The 16727-nt window shown below is 40.6% G+C and overlaps 1 pseudogene; it reads right to left on the bottom strand.

The window, feature by feature from the left end:
* Nucleotides 1–5704: 5704 nt before the first annotated feature.
* LOC121135340 lies at nt 5705–8912 on the bottom strand (annotated as a pseudogene).
* Between the last annotated feature and the right edge of the window lie 7815 nt (nt 8913–16727).

Below are 16727 nucleotides of genomic sequence, written 5' to 3'. Positions count from 1 at the left end.
TGGAGAAAAAATTTTAAATCCCTTAAAAAAGCAAACAAACAGTTGATGGAAATGAATTAATCTGTTCAAGACCTAAAAATGAAAATAGAAACAATGTAAAAGAAAACAAGCTGAAGGCATTCTGGAAGAGAAAATCTAGGAATTGAACAGATATAGAGAGGCAAGCTTCACCAAAACATTATAAAGCATGGACCAATGCAAGACTAAAATGTGGCTGGGCAAACAACAAATACTGTAGCTCTGTCTCAGGCAGGTGGTGTTTCATTCCTCAAAGGGCTTCAACAGCTCTATCCCTGCAATTTTTTCATACATGTTTATCCTTTGCTACTTCCACATCCTGTATGCAGCTCTCTATGGCAGATGTCTCACAGCTTGGGTATCTCAACATCCTATCCTCTCAAAGTCCAACACTGGCTTCATCTTCACAGCTTCACGCAATAAACTCTCACAGAATCCTCACTGGGTTTCTGACTATGCCAAACATAAAGGGTGCAAAAATACTCAGCTGAAAGCACAGAGAAGAATATATGACCTATAAAACTGGCATTTTTTATGCTTTCAGAACCATTACAACATGGGTTATCCCCCAAATTTGGCTTTTCAGTTGTCTTGGATGCTACCACAATTACACCCGAGTTGCAGGAAGCTCTGTATGATGTTGCTTCTTCACATTAGGAATCAGGAAGCCTATTCCTCCTTTAAATCGAAGGCTTAGATAGATGCAATCTTACCCTTAGGGTATCTTCCTAGGTTTCAAACATCGAGAAAGGCCTTCTCTTTAATGGTACTAAACTTCTTGAAATTTCCTGCCTCTGCTTCACCACAGGACTGCCATTTGAAACCACCTACTGCTGTTTTTTCTCTATGAAACTTACTGTTCATTCCTTTCTGTACCACTTGCTTCTTTTGCATCAGTAATAAACACTCAGCAGAATCAATACTTTGTCCATGAAATCAGCCAATTAACTTTTGATTCTGTCTCACTCAATTTCTCAGGGAATGGAGAAAAGAAAAATGATTTGGGAAAAAGTATGCAAATGACCTCTAGCTAAACTTTTCATTGAGTCTATTTCCCACTGAAATCCTGTGACCTCAAGCTTCACTGTGCATTTCTTTCAACACTCCCATATTCCTAGTCCTACAAGAACAGTCAGTTAAGCACTTGAGCAGCTTTGTATGACTTTTGCCATCTAAAGTACTAATATTTTCCACATTCCTCCAAAAGACAATTTTCACATTCTACTCAGCAACAAAACTACTTTTTGGTGTACCACATTTTGAGGAAACTCTTATTTCTTGCTGTGATTAAATCCTCTAATCAAAACATCTCAATTTATGTAGTTGATATTCCCAGATCACAACCCATTAGTCTGGGAGCTTAGAATAGAAACTCAATCACGAAACTGAAGGCAGAAACTACAGGGACACTTTGTTTACTGGCCTTCTCTCTTGCTTGGTCACTGTTTTGTTCACCTATCTCTCTTTTCCATCTCAGTCCCACTTACTTAGTGTTTTGCAAACACAGTGGAAGAGCCATCCCATAACAATCACAATCAAGGTGATTACTCATAAACAAAGTAGCTAGTGATTCTGATCTGGGCAAGCCTCAATTGATATTCCTTTAGATGAATCTAGTCTATATTATATTGACAGGTGAAGCTAACAAAGACAGAGACAATAATAAAGGAGAAGATTTTAAAAACGCAAAAAGATTATATTAGCCATATCTATTACTTATGCAGAAAAAACCCAAACATGAAATTAGCATTGAAAACACAGATATATCAAGAAATGAGAAGGAGCAAGCCTCTAAGATCAAGAAGAGAAAATTAGAACTGTCTCTCAACAGACACTTCCTAACCATAATAAAAAAAATTCAGGAAATTTATAACATATTGGTGGCATCACCTAGTGGTTACAGTAAATAATTTTTGCATTCTGACCCATCAAAAATTTCTCTTATCAAGACTTTTATATATACACCATATTTAGCAGGTATCCCGAATTATCAGTGTATTTACCACATAACTTGACTGCACACATCAGCACTCACATCCATGGCCCTAGAACTTTATGGTGAAATTCTGTGGCCTATAGTGATTAAGAGCCGAGTAGATCAGTGCACTGAGTAAGAAAGGACATTTCTGGAAAGAAGTTGAAGGTATTTTCCAGTTCTTATGTCCAAAAACTCTGTAAAAGGCTGCCAGGTTGAAGACAGAACAAAGGTGGGCTTCAGGAACAAAATGATGGGAGTTGTTGATAATTGAGCATATTTCTGACATAGAATCCAGCCAGGGTTCCATCTGTTATTTTATTTTACAGAAATGCATGGACTGTGGCCAGCATATTTCTAACTGGGCACTCACGACAGTCAGAGAAATAAGACTCACTACATGAAGGGATGCCTGCCAGGGACTTTGCCTAGAAAACAAATATTGATTTTTTTTGGCATAGGGTCTCTGATTGCCTTGCAACTTATTAAGTAAGCTAGGCTGGCTAGCCAGCCAGCCAGCTTCAGGGACCCACCTGTCCCCATGTCACAGTTCCATAACTGGTGTTAGAATTTCTTGTCACCAAACCTTCCTTTTTGTTCTTTTTCTTTTTTTTTTCTTTTTTTTCTTTTTTTGGTTTTTCGAGACAGGGTTTCTCTGTATTGTTTTGGAGGCTGTCCTGGAACTCACTCAGTAGACCAGGCTGGTCTTGAACTCACAGTGATCCGCCTGTCTCTGCCTCCCGAGTGCTGGGATTAAAGGCATGCACCACCAACGCCCAGCTTTTTCTTTTTCTTTACAGCATGGATTCCTGTGCTCAACTCGAGGTATTAAGCTCATAAGATCAGCACAGCTCTCTTCTCAGGCTTTCCCAATTTCAATTTTTCATCATTTTGGTTTGTACCTTTTAAGGCATTTTCGTGTAACGTAGAGAATGGCCTCCACAGTGGTGTGTAGCATGTGTGTGTAGAGTCCAGAGCTTGATCTGAAGGTCTTTCTTGATCACTCTTCATTACATGTTTATTTATTTAAAACTAATTTTAATGAATTTCTTTCTTTCTTTTTTATTTTTTTGGTTTTTCGAGACAGGGTTTCTCTGTGGCTTTGGAGGCTGTCCTGGAACTCGCTTGGTAGTCCAGGCTGGTCTCGAACTTACAGAGATCTGCCTGCCTCTGCCTCACGAGTGCTGGGATTAAAGGTGTGTGCCACCAATGCCCTGCTAATGAATTTCTATTTAAATTAAAAACAATCGTATCTTAAATACCAACACCAGTTCCCTCTTCTTCCTGTCCACTCATGTCCCGCACCAATCCCCATACTAATCCCCATTCACTCTACAGAGAATGTGAGGACACCAATCGGGTATCATCAAAGTCTGTCACATCATTTGGGGCAGGTCTATGACCCCCGCCATTTATCTAGGAAGAAAGAGCATACATCAATGGGGAATGGGCTCCTGAAGTCCATTTGAGCACTGGGGATAAACACTGGCTCCAGTGTCAGAGGGCTCATAGTCTTCTCAGACCCCCAAATTGCCACCCACATTCACAGGGCCTGGTTCAGTCTTTTGTTTTGTCCCCAGCGGTCAAACTGAAGTTCATAATATCCCACTTGCTCGGGTCAGTTGTTTATGCGCCTTTCCCCAGCATGCCCTTGACCCCTTTGTTCATCACCCCTCCCACTCTACAACTGGATTCCAGGAGTTTGGCAGAGTGCTTGGCTGTGGATCTCTGCCTCTGCTTCCATCAGCCACTGGAAGAAGGTGATGACATTTGAACTATTCATCAATCTCATTATCGGAGGAAGGGCATTTAAGGTAGTCTCTCCACTATTGCTTAGATTTTCAGTTGGGGTCATCCTTGTGGATCACTGGATATTTCCCTAATGCCAGATTCCAATTTCAACATATAATGGCTCTCTCTATTATGGTATGTCTTTTCTTGTTCACCTTCTGTTCTTCCCCCAAGTCAATTTTCATGATCCCTCATTCTCCCTCCTCTGTTTCCCTTTTCTTTCTCTGAACTACCACTCCCCACACCCTGCATGTTCCCAATTCCCTCAAGAGCTCTTAAGCCTTTCCCATTCTCAGGGGGAAAATGGCAGGATTTCCTTTTTTTTTTTTTTTTTTTTTTTTTTTGGTTTTTCGCGACAGGGTTTCTCTGTGGCTTTGGAGGCTGTCCTGGAACTCGCTTGGTAGTCCAGCTGGGACTTGAACTCACAGAAATCTGCCTGCCTCTGCCTCACGAGTGCTGGGATTAAAGGCGTGTGCCACCAACGCCCGGCCAATGGCAGGATTTTTAAATGCAGAGTCTGAACTGAGTTGGTTCCAGGGGAGGGACTGACCTTGTCATCCTGAGGGTGGGATTTGGAAAGGTGCTGCCAAACACCATATGGACTCCTCCCAGCCTCTCTCCACCTGCATCTCCCTCTTATTTCAGAAGCTACACCCAACTTGTCTTCTCCACCTCCTCAAAGAAAAGATTTCTGAGGTATGCAGAATGGCAGCTAGGGGAATTCTCCTCCACCCTTACCTCCTGGTAAATGTGAGCTCACTGAGTCCTGACTCCCACCTCCCCACATCATCTCTTGTCAGAGGGAAGAAGCCAGACTAAACTGAAGCCCCTATATCCAGGGAGTCTAGGTTGTTTAGGTAGAAGCCCTACTGGCTTAAATATCTATGCAAAGATTTGGGAATGTTTGGTAGCCCTATTCCAAACCCTGCCCTCAATGTGTTAACCATAGGCCCTCATCTGGTGTCACCTCAGTCCAGACTCTCTCTGTCCCTATAATGCCTGGTATAGTGGGGTCCACTTCCAGGGGTGGAATAAGCCCCCACTTCAGGATTCAACTCTTGGTCTCTGGGGCCACAGAGGAAATCATTGCTAAGGTAAATCATTGTGCTGTGTCTCTTCTGCTCACCTGGTCCTGTCACTCAGGCCTCACTAGCCAACCAGAGCATCTAGGGAACCTGACAGAAAGGAGGGATCATTTGGAATCTCTTGAGCTGTGTCTTTGGTTCTGTGTACCTGGGAGGGAGGTGAAGAAGCATGAGTCAGGCTCATTCTCACTTGCTCTATCCCTTGGGTTGCTGATTGCATCAGAAGGCTAGAGACTGCATCTTCCTGAGCAGGAAACCTGTGGCTGCTCTGTATTATTATTTTGTAGCACCTGCTGTGCTGCCTGCATCCGAGAATGTAGCGAGGTGGTCGGGATAGATGACACAGAGACCGGTCAGTTGCTTTAAGAAAACTTTATCCTTCCCAAGACAGTTTAGGAGGAGACCCCAGTCCGCTTAGGAGAGAGTTCTCAGGAGAAGTCTCTCCAAGAAAAAACGCTTCCCCTTTTTTAAGGACTTCTGCCATCCATCTACATACAATTCTTTCCAGACTTCTCACCCTCCTGGCTGGTGGTTTAATCTCTAGCCCCAGAATCAGGGAGACACCGCAGGGGGGACAGGAAGAGGCATCTAACCTTAGGAGGTGTGAAAGGCATGGTATTTCAGTGAGCAAGCCCTTATCTGAGCCCTATCAAGAGCTTTAGCACTGAATTGTTTTCAGTAAACATTACACAGCTGCCTGCTCCCAGGCCAAAGTGGAAGTAGGCTTCTGCTCAAGGTCTGGTGTCCCCACATTATTTGTGTAAATAAGTTGTTCCCCAATAAAACACCCACTTTTTATTTAACTTGGAGCTCATAAACTCACTAACATACCACATTCATATAAAGATTTTTTTATTGAAACTAAATACAACTGTGAAGTCTTAAACAAATTGTTTACATGAATTGAGTTTTCTCTTCCATGACATCTTCCTTGTTACATGATATCAAGATGATACAAAATGGATGTAAAATTTGCACAGGGTCAGAGATATGGATGAGCAAATTTATGACAAGTTCATTGTAAGGACCTAGACCAGGTTTTTGAGGACTTTCTATAGTTCTTGCTACAGGAACACTCAAGCATGAATAGTAATAAACCCACACACCAACATCACATAATTAAAATTCAATCATACATCCAACCATACAGATTTTCAGATGTAAATATTTTCTTTTGTAAGCAGTCATTCCTGTATCCCAGGTGTTGAAGCATTTAAAGTTTTGCTCCATCATGATTGGTTCATGTAACAGAAAGCAAGCCCATAAGATTGGACCTAGAAAAATCAAGCTATCTGAATGACATTTTTATGTAATTAAAGTGTGAAATTAGAAAAGGTAAACTTATCAGTGAATTTGTAGGAGTTTTGTCCATATGATTTTGCAGCTACGAACACAATAGAGACAACATAATGATTGAACAGTGTGTTGACACTTGTCAGACATTTCTTTCTCCAGATCTTTTGTATCTGTTTGACGGAAGATTGTACCAAATCATTTAATATAAGATTTATTTCTGTATGAATTTTCTCAGGCCTTAAAAGATTATTATGACATGCAAAGTGAACAATTTTATCATACTGCATACATTTATAGGGTTTCTCTGAAGTATGATTTTTTTCATGATTTAAAGACTGATGTTACATACAAAGGATTGACCATTTTGGTTATATTCACAGGGTCTCTCTCAAGTATGTGTTCTCTTGTGTCTTAAGAGATTACTGTGATGAGCAAAGGCTTTAGCACATTCATTACATATGTAGGGTTTCACTGTAGTATGTGTTCTTTTATGATTTTTGAGATAACACTGTTGTGAAAAGGCTTTACCACATTTATTACATTCAAAGGGTCTCTCTCCAATATGTGTTCTTTTATGATATTGGAGACCACTGACCTGTGAAAAGGCTTTACAACTTTAATTATATTAATAGGGTTTCTCTCCACTATGTGTTCTTTGATGTGTTTGCAGAGTGCTGACACATGAAAAGGCTTTACTACATTGATTACATTCATAGGGTTTCTCTGCAGTATGTGTTGTTTTATGATGTTGAAGACCACTGATATAAGAAAAAGCTTTACCACATTGACTACACTCATAGGGTTTCTCTCAAGTATGTGTCCTTTTATGTCTTTTCAGGTGACTATGATATGCAAAAGCTTTACCACACTTATTACATTCATAGGGTTTCTGTCCATTATGTGTTCTTTTATGTGTTTGTAGATTACTGATACTTGCAAATGCTTTACCACACTGATTACATACATAGGGCTTCTCTCCAGTGTGTGTTCTTTTATGTATTTTAAGTTGAAAATGACTAGCAAAAGCTTTACTACATTGATTACATTGATAGGGTTTCTCTCCAGTATGTGTTCTTTTATGACTTCGGAGATAACCTACATGTGCAAAGAATTTACCACACTGATTACACTCATAGGGTTTCTCTCCAGTATGTGTTCTTTTATGTCTTTTAAGGTGACTATGATATCCAAAAGCTTTGCCACATTGATTACATTCATAGGGTTTTACTCCAGTATGTGTTCTTTTATGTGTTTGTAGATTACCGATATAAGCAAATGCATTACCACACTGATTACACACATAAGGCTTCTCTCCAGTGTGTTTTCTTTTATGTACTTTGAGCTGACCCTGACTAACAAAAGCTTTACCACAATAATTACATTCATAGGCTTTCTCTCTGGTATGTATTCTTTCATGTTTTTGTAGCTGAGCATGTCTTGCAAAGACTTTACCACATTGATTACATTCATGGGCTTGCCCTCCAGTAGGTATTCTTTTATGGAGTTGGAGACAAGTGTGACATAAATAGACTTCACCATATTCAAGACTTTTATATGGTTTCTCAGCAGTATGATTTTTTTCATGCCTTAGAAGATGCCTGTAACAAACAAAGATGTTAACACATTGAGTATATTCACAGGGTTTCTCTCCTTTATGGCTTCTTTCATTCCTGCAAAGACAATTGGCACATGTGAAAGCCATACCACATGCATTATACTGATGTAACAACCTTCGTGATTCTCATAATCTGACCCTTTCAATATACTTACGGAAGTCACAAACATATGAGTAATGACACTTTCACTATAGAATGTTCTTTTTCTTAAAGGTTCTTGGAAATATACATATCACCTATTCAACAAGTATACTGCTTAATATATCTGAGTTTTATGAAACTAAATGAATTGGCATTTCTACAACATAGATCTCAATGGAGTAGAATACAAACAGTTGTAACTGTTAAAGCACTGTTTCCTTCTATTCTTTTTTACAAAAATGCCTTTTATCTCAGAAAGGCTACCTGACACTACCGAGGTATATGTTTTGGCAGGAAATTAAGAGTCATTAATATACTATAGGCTGTGCTTATTTACACTGTTGCTTTACATTTAAATATCCAGGACATGTGAAAATATCTTCAGAGGTGCTTGGCGTTGGTGGTGCATGCCTTTGATCCCAGCACTGGGGAGGCAAATGCAGGCAGATCTCTGAGTTCAAGGACAGCCTGGTCTACAGAGCAAGTTCCAGGACAACCTCCAAAACAATACAGAGAAACCCTATCTCGAAAAAGCAAAAAAAAAAAAAAAAAAAACAATTCTTCAGAGGGAAATTGAGTAAACTTTCACATGAAATTACCTTATGTTTCTTGGATAATTGTCACAATGTTCTTCAATATTATGATCTTCCCAATTGTAACCTAAAATATAATACCAGATAATACATGATATATAAATGGAAACTGAATCAATTTTAATATCATCAATGAACATTAGATCTATGCCTTATTCACCTAAGTTTCCCCTTTCTCAATCAAGATTACAAAAGAGTATCAAAAACAAAGAAATTGACTTCCCCTTATTTCAAGTCATGAAGGAAAATTCTGTCTTACCTATGGCTGTGAGGTTCCTGTAGGTTTTCAGCATCACATCCTTGTAGAGCCTTTTCTCTAAAGGATTCATCAAAGCCCACTCTTCCTGAGTGAAGCTGATGTGCACATCATCATAGTTCAGTGCATCCTAAAATAACCCACAAATGTGTAAAACATTAGAAGGAAACTGAATAGGAGGTTCCCATGTACCATTTCTTTTCCCTTTAAGGATGTAGCCTTGAGAAAGAAACCCAATGAGCAGACATAAATGCAGAGGTAAGAAAGCAGATCAACACTACTGAGAACACATTAGAGAAATTGTATGATGGGGCCAGCCTATCACAGCAATACCTCATTCCCTGAAACCAACATCAATCTTTGTTAGGTTTTTCTTGCTATGAGGAGACACGATGAACCACGGCAACTCTTTTTGTTGTTGTTGCTTTTGTATTTGTTTTTGAGTCATGGTTTCTCTGCATTACAGACTTGGGTGTTGTGGGTCTCTGTGAACCAGGCTAGCCTCAAACAGACAGAGATCTACCTGCTTCTATGTTGTAATTGCTGGGAATAAGGGCCTCAACCACAACCACCTGAATCAAATCATGGCAACCCTTACACAGAAAATATTTCACTTAAGTGTCTCCCTTAAAGTTTCAGAAGTTCAGCCGGGCATTTGTGGCACATGCCTTTAATCCCAGTATTCATGAGGCAGAGTCAGGTGGATCTCTGTGAGTTCGAGGCCAGCCTGGTCTAAAAGAGCTAGTTCCAGAAGTTCAATCAACCATCATCATGGCAGGGGACATGGTACCATACAGCTGGATGTGATGCTGAATGTTAGAATCCTTGCCTCATGACTCAGGGGCAATAGGAATTTGACTAATACACTGGGCAGCACCCTGAGTATAAGAAACCTCAGTGCCTGATCTCGCAGTGACATACTTCCTGTAACAAGGAAAAGCCCACTTCAAAAAAGCCACAACTCTGACTACTGTAACTAGAGGAAGTTTACAGATTAAGGACTGACACCTGGGGAAACTTAATGGCACCAAACTAGACCCTCTGAATGTGGGTGACCCTTATGTGACTTGATCCGTTGGGGATCCCTCTTAGTGAAAGCAGGACACACCCTAGGTGCTTGACCTGGCTTTTTAGAGGCCACTCCCTATGGTGGGTGCCTTGCTCAGTCTTGATACAGGATGGGGTGGATCTGTGCTTCCTCAACTTTGTATGCTAGACTTTGTTGACTCCCAAAATAGGTCCTTACCCCCTCTGAGATGTGGCTTTAGGATAGGAAGGTAGAGGGCATGTGCTCCAGAGAGTAGGGATTTTTATTAGTGTACATCAAGGATTTCTCATACATTTTCTTTCAGACTGTACATCTCAAACCAGAAAAATAACAGTCCTGTTAGGCAAGCAATAACATTTTACCCAGATCTATTATGGTTAAACTACTGCAAATATAACAATTTTCTGTCATGTAAGGTCTGCCCTTTATCCAGATTCTTGATTACCCTCATCTGTGGACCCCAAGAAATGTCAAATCCGGACAATTGTGGATCATCTAGATTAACTACCTAATTCTACACTGCTGATCTCAATTACTGTTTAAGGTGAAATGCTCAAACTCCATCCTGCCTCTCCCTTTCTGCACTGTAACTCCACAAGTTTCAAAGCTGGTCAATGAATAGGATTCTTGCACAGGTCCCTCTTCATTTATAAGACCCCACTGAAAATCAGAAAGCTTGGAGTTCTCTCATTAAGTGGTCTACTTTTCCTTCTCACTGACAGTCAAACCTAGACTGGAAGGAGGTGCAGGATTATCTTCCTAGCACTGGGGAAGAAAAGCAGGATTGGGTGTTCAAAGCAATTCTCAATGACACAGAATGAAGCAAGCCTGAGCTACAGGAGACATTGCTCTACACCGAAATCAATAATCAACATCACTTAAGAGAAAAGGAATGAAACTACAAAAATCCTAGAATCATTGGAGACAAGAAACAAATAGAGATAAAGTCAGTAATACAATTAATGAAAACCTTAAAAACATACGAATAAGTGAAGGAAGGCAGTGGTGGTGCATGCCTTTAATCCCAGCACTTGGGAGGCAGAAGCAGGCAGATCTCTATGAGTTTGAGACCAGCCTGTTCTATAAGAGTTGGCTCTAGGACAGCCTCCAAAGCCACTGAAAAACCCATCCTTCTGCTGCATACAAGAAATACACCTCAGCCTCAAAGACAGATATTTCGTCAGAGTTAATGGTTGGGAAAAGATTTTCCAATCAAGTGGAACCAAGAAATAAGAGGGGCCGGGCGTTGGTGGCGCACGCCTTTAATCCCAGCACTTGGGAGGCAGAGGCAGGTGGATCTCTGTGAGTTCGAGGCCAGCCTAGTCTACAGAGTGAGTTCCAGGACAGCCTCCAAAACAATACAGAGAAACCCTGTCTCAAAAAAACCAAAAAAAAAAAAAAAAAAAAAAAAGAAATAAGAGGGGGTAGCAATCCCAGTTTCTAACAAATTAGATTTTAAAATAAAATCAATCAAAAGAGATAAAGGAAGTCATTACATACTCATCACAGGAGAAATACACAAAAATGAAGTTTTAATTCTGAACAAATCTGCCCCAAATATAAAGGCATCCACGTTTGTAAAAGAAATGTTACTAAAACTCAAATTACATATAAAGCCCCACATACTTATAGTGGGAAAATCCAACACCCCACTCTCACCACTAGACAGGAATACCAGATAGAAACTTAACAAAGAAGGAAAGGGTCTAATAGAAATTATGACACAATTGGAATTAACAGATATCTATAGAACATTCCATCCACATAAAAAAGAATATACATTCTTCTCATCACCACATGGAACCTTCTCAAAAAACAACCACATACTTGGCAACATATCAAACCTCAGCAGGTACAAAAAACATCGAATAACTCCATGCATCTTATCAGACCACCATGAGTTAAAATTAGAATTCGACAACAACACAAATTGCAGAAACCCTGCAATCTCATGGAAATTGAATAATGGCCAATTGCACCATTCCTCGGTCAAAGAAGAAATAAAAAAAGAGATGTAAGACTTCCTAGAATGAAGACACAACATACCCAAACCTATGGACACTGTGAAAGCAGTGTTACGGGCGAAGTTTGTAGAACTAAATTCCTACATGAAGAAACTGGAGAATAGTTATACTAGAGAATTAACAGCACAGCTGAAAGCTCTAGAACAGTCATGCCTGCTCTGCAGCCTGTGTCCAAAAATGTGCGGAGGGTGTCGGGATTGATGACACAACTAAGAAAGAGAATTTCAGATCAATATCCCTCATGAACATTGATGCAAAAACACTCAATAAAATGCTGGCAAATCAGATCCAGGAATACATCAAAACAATCATTCACCATGATCAAGTAGGTTTCATCCCAGGGAAGCAGGAGTGGTTCAACATATGACAATCCATCAATGTAATCCACCATATAAACAAGCTGAAAAACAAAGATCACATGATCATCTCGACAAAATCCAACACCCTTTCATGATAAAGGACTTGGAGAGATCTGGGATAACATATTTAAACATAATAAAATCTATCTAGAGCAAACCAACAGCCAACATCTAACTAAATGGACAGAAACTCAATGGGATTCCACTAAAATCAGGAACAAGATAAGGCTGTCCACTTTCTCCATACCTCTTCAATATTGTTCTTGAAGTTCCGGCTAGAGCCATACAACAACAAAAGGAGATCAAGGGGATACAAATTGGAAAAGAGGAGGTCATACTTTCACTATTTACAGATGATATGAGTTTACATTAGTGACACAAAGAACTCTACCAGGGAACCCTTACAGCTGATTAACACCTTCAGCAAAGTGGCAGGATACAAGATCAACTCAGGAAAATCAGTAGCCCTACTATATACAGATGATAAAAGGCCTGAGAAAGAAATCAGAGAAACTCCACCCTTTACAATTGCCACACACAACATAAGATACCTTGTATAGCCAGAATTTTGAGTCTTTAAAGAAATTCAAGAAGCCCTCAGAAAATGGAAAGATCTCCCATGTTCTTGGATAGGTAGGATTAATGTAGTAAAATGGCAATCCTGCCAAAAGCAATCTACACATTCAATGCAATCCCCATTAAAATACCAGCACAATTCTTCACAGACCTTGAAAGAACAATAATCAATTTTGTATGGAAAAACAAAAGACCCAGGATAGCCAAAACAACCCTGTTCAACAAGGCAATGTCTGGAGGTATCACCATCCCTGACCTCAAGCTCTATTATAGAGCAGTAGGCCTGAAAATAGTTTGGTATTGGCACAAAAATAGACAGGTACACCAATGGAATCAAATTGAACAACCTGATATTAACCCACACATGTATGAACATCTGATCTTTGACAAAGAAGCTAAAAATGTACAATGGAAAAAACAAAGCATCTTTACCAAATGGTGTTGGCACAACTGGATGCTGGCATGTAGAAGAATGCAGATACATCTATGTCTATTGTCATGTACAAAACTTAAATCCAAATGTATCAAAGACTCAACATAAATCTAGCCACACTGAACCTCTTAGAAGATAAAATGGGTGGTACCCTTGAAAGAATTGGTACAGGAGACTGCTTCCTGAACATAACACCAGTAGCACAGACAGTGAGGTCAACAATTAAGACACAGGACCTCCTGAAACTGAGAAGCTCCTGTAAGGCTAAGGACACAGTCAGCAAGATAAAAAGGCAGCCCACAGAATGGGAAAAAAATCATCACCAACCCCACATCTGACAGAGGGCTGATCTCCAAAATTTACAAAGAACTCAAGAAGCAAGTCTCCAAAACACCAAATGATCCAACTAAAAAGTGGGATACATTAATAAATTGAGAACTCTCAATACAGGAGTTTAAAATGGCTGAGAGGCACTTTGGAAAGTGCTCAAAATCCTTAGCCGTCAAGGAAATGCAAATCAAACCAAGTATGAGATACCATCTTACTCCTGTCAGAATAGCTAAAATCAAAAACACCAATGACAATTTATGTTAGAGAGGTTGTGGTGAAAGGGGAACACTCCTCCACTGCTGGTGGGAGTGCCAACACATACAGCCACTTTGATAATCAGTATGAAGATTCCTCAGAAAAATGCGACTAAGCCTATCACAAGACGTAGCAACTCCACTCTTAGGCATATATCCAAAGATTCACATTCATACAACAAGGACATCTGTTCCACTATGTTCATACCAGCATTATTTGTAATAGCAAAAATTTGGGAGCAACCTAGATGCACCTCAACCGAAGAGTGGATACAGAAAATGTGGTACATTTACACAATGGAATACTATTCAGCTGAAAAATCAATGGAATCCTGAAATTTGCAGGCATATGGATGGCACTAGAAAAAAAAATCATCCTGAGTGAGGTAACCCAGTCACAAAAAGAGAAACATGATATGTACTCCCTCATATATGGTTTTTAGACAAAGATCTGGGGAATTCCAGCCTACAATCCCATGGCTAGAGAGTCTGGGAAACAGAAACTTCATTCAATGGCTATGAAAGCAGAGGCAGACTCCCACAGTTAAACATTGAGCTGAACTTAAGGAATCCAGTGACAGAGAGGGAGGATTGATGACCAAAGGGGTTAAGACTGGACTGGTTTAACACCCAGAAACAGCTGACCTGACAAGGGTTAGCTCTTGAATCCTAGACTGATGCCTGGGAATCCATCATGGGACTGATCAAGACCCCATGAATGTGGGTGTCAGTGAGAAGGCCTAGGTAACCTATTACGCCTTGGGTAGTAGATCAGTATTTATCCTGGGTATACAAATGGACTTGGGGTTCCCATCAAACGATGAGAGATGCACTCTCACCCTGGACCCTTGGGGGGAGGGTTTAGGCCGTGCCCTGGATAAAATGACAGACAATGGACACCGCATGGAGGGCCTCACCCTCCCCAGGGAAATGAGGGGATATTAGAGGGGTTGGTGGGAGGGTATGGGAGGAGGGGAGGGAAAGGGAGATGGACCTGGAATTGACATGTGAGGCAACCTTGTTTCTAATTTAAATTTAAATTAAAAATAAAAAAACTCAAAGAGAAAAAAAAAGATACCAATGAGTGAAGCTGGGTGGTTGTGAAGCACGACTTTAATCCCAGCACTCATGAGACAGAAGCAGACAGATCTCTTTGAGTTCGAGACCACACTGCTCTACAAGAGCTAGTTCGAAGACAGCCTCTAAAGCCACAGGGGAAAAAATATCAATAATTGCTTTTTTGATGAAAATAATGCATTTTAAATTTTTTTTTAAAACTTAGCTATTTTGAATTTGAAAAAAAGGACCTTCCCAGCCGGCCGTTGGTGGTGCATGCCTTTAATCCCAGCACTTGGGAAGCAGAGGCAGGTGGATCTCTGTGAGTTCGAGGCCAGCCTGGTCTACAAGAGCTAGTTCCAGGACAGCCTCCAAAGCCACAGAGAAACCCTGTCTCAAAAAACCAAAAAAGAAGAAAAGGGCCTTCCCTAGACAGAACATTCGTAGCACAATTTCCAATAGACATTAATAATAAAGACTTGGAGTCGGCTGTCAGGGAGTTAAAGCTGAAGGATCACAGAAGCAGAGCTGCAGCCACTAGAGTCCCTACCTCCAGCAATGCTCATTCCAAAGAGCTGATCCTGTCCCCACACTGATCCTCAGACTGACTGCTGTCTCTAGTAAACCTCACCACAATCCTCTCATGGCATGCTCTCGTGTCTCCTCCCACCGTATATTCCTCTGTCTCCTAAGTGCTGGGATTGAAGCTGTGCCCCACCACTGCCTGGTCAGGGATGACATTGAGTACTTGATTTCCTGCCTCCATGGCTGACTAGTGACTTAGTGTGTGTGGATCACTAGAGGCTTGCACAACATATGTCTGATGCCAAGTAAGCTTCTTAAGAAGAATAGCATCCTGTATACTACTTACAGGGGAAAGCGGAAGAAGATGGGTGACTTCTATGAGGTCAGTAGAAACTATCATTCAATGGGACAAACTACGGAAGGAGGCTAAACAAGCATTGCTGCATAAGGGGAACACAGGGTGTCTCAACATCATTACTGACTAAACCCACAGTGACCCAGGAACCCAAAACCATAGATCCATTAAGTGTGAAGAGTTTCATTCTCTGGATCTGAAGCAACCCCCCCACAAAGTCTTTCTTCCAGACCATTATCAGCTCTCCCAAGCTAATTGCTGGTTTTAGACAAGGCTCACAGTTTCATTGTCAATACATCAGCCCCTCAGGGAAAGCTCTCAAGGCCTAGGCCCCAGGCTGTTATTAACTATCCTAAGAATGTTCTTCTTCCCAGGCTGAGGGCCTAAATGAAACCTTGAATTACAGGAATGTCCTTAACAAACCAGTGTTTTGCTTTTCAAATATATCTCACCTGCTCTCCTATTGCTCATGACAGGACAATGGTTTTCTTTTGAAAAAACAAACAAACAAACAAACAAGGAACTTTATAACACAAAAGGGATTAAGGTTGAGTCTGACCCAGTAATGCCACCTTGATCAGCTTGTTACAGGACTGTTCCTTGATATGAGCATGTGCTTAGGGGACGGTTGCAAATCAGGGCTGGCTCTTTGGAATGATTTGGAACAAAATGACTGGACAATCCTGGTAAACAAATATTTACCCTAGCATCTTAATTTCTAACAAGACTGGCTAGTGTTGGGTTTTGGTGGTGCACGCCTTTAATCCCAGCACTCAGGAGACAGAGGCAGGCAAATCACTGTGAGTACAAGGCCAGCCTGGTCTACAGAGCGAGTTCCAGGACTGCCTCTAAAACAATACGGAGAAACCCTCTCTCAAAAAAAACCAAAAGAAAAAAATAAGACTGTTTAGCATATGCTTAACTTTGTATATTTTAGAGGCCATCTTCCCTCAGATAAATTCTAATTTTAGAGACTTACTATCTCCGAAGCATGTG

Source organism: Mesocricetus auratus, unplaced genomic scaffold (genome assembly GCF_017639785.1).
Source record: "Mesocricetus auratus isolate SY011 unplaced genomic scaffold, BCM_Maur_2.0 Super-Scaffold_100037, whole genome shotgun sequence".
In the NCBI taxonomy this organism is placed as follows: Eukaryota; Metazoa; Chordata; class Mammalia; order Rodentia; family Cricetidae; genus Mesocricetus; species Mesocricetus auratus.
This window is presented reverse-complemented; position numbering and strand designations above follow the sequence as displayed.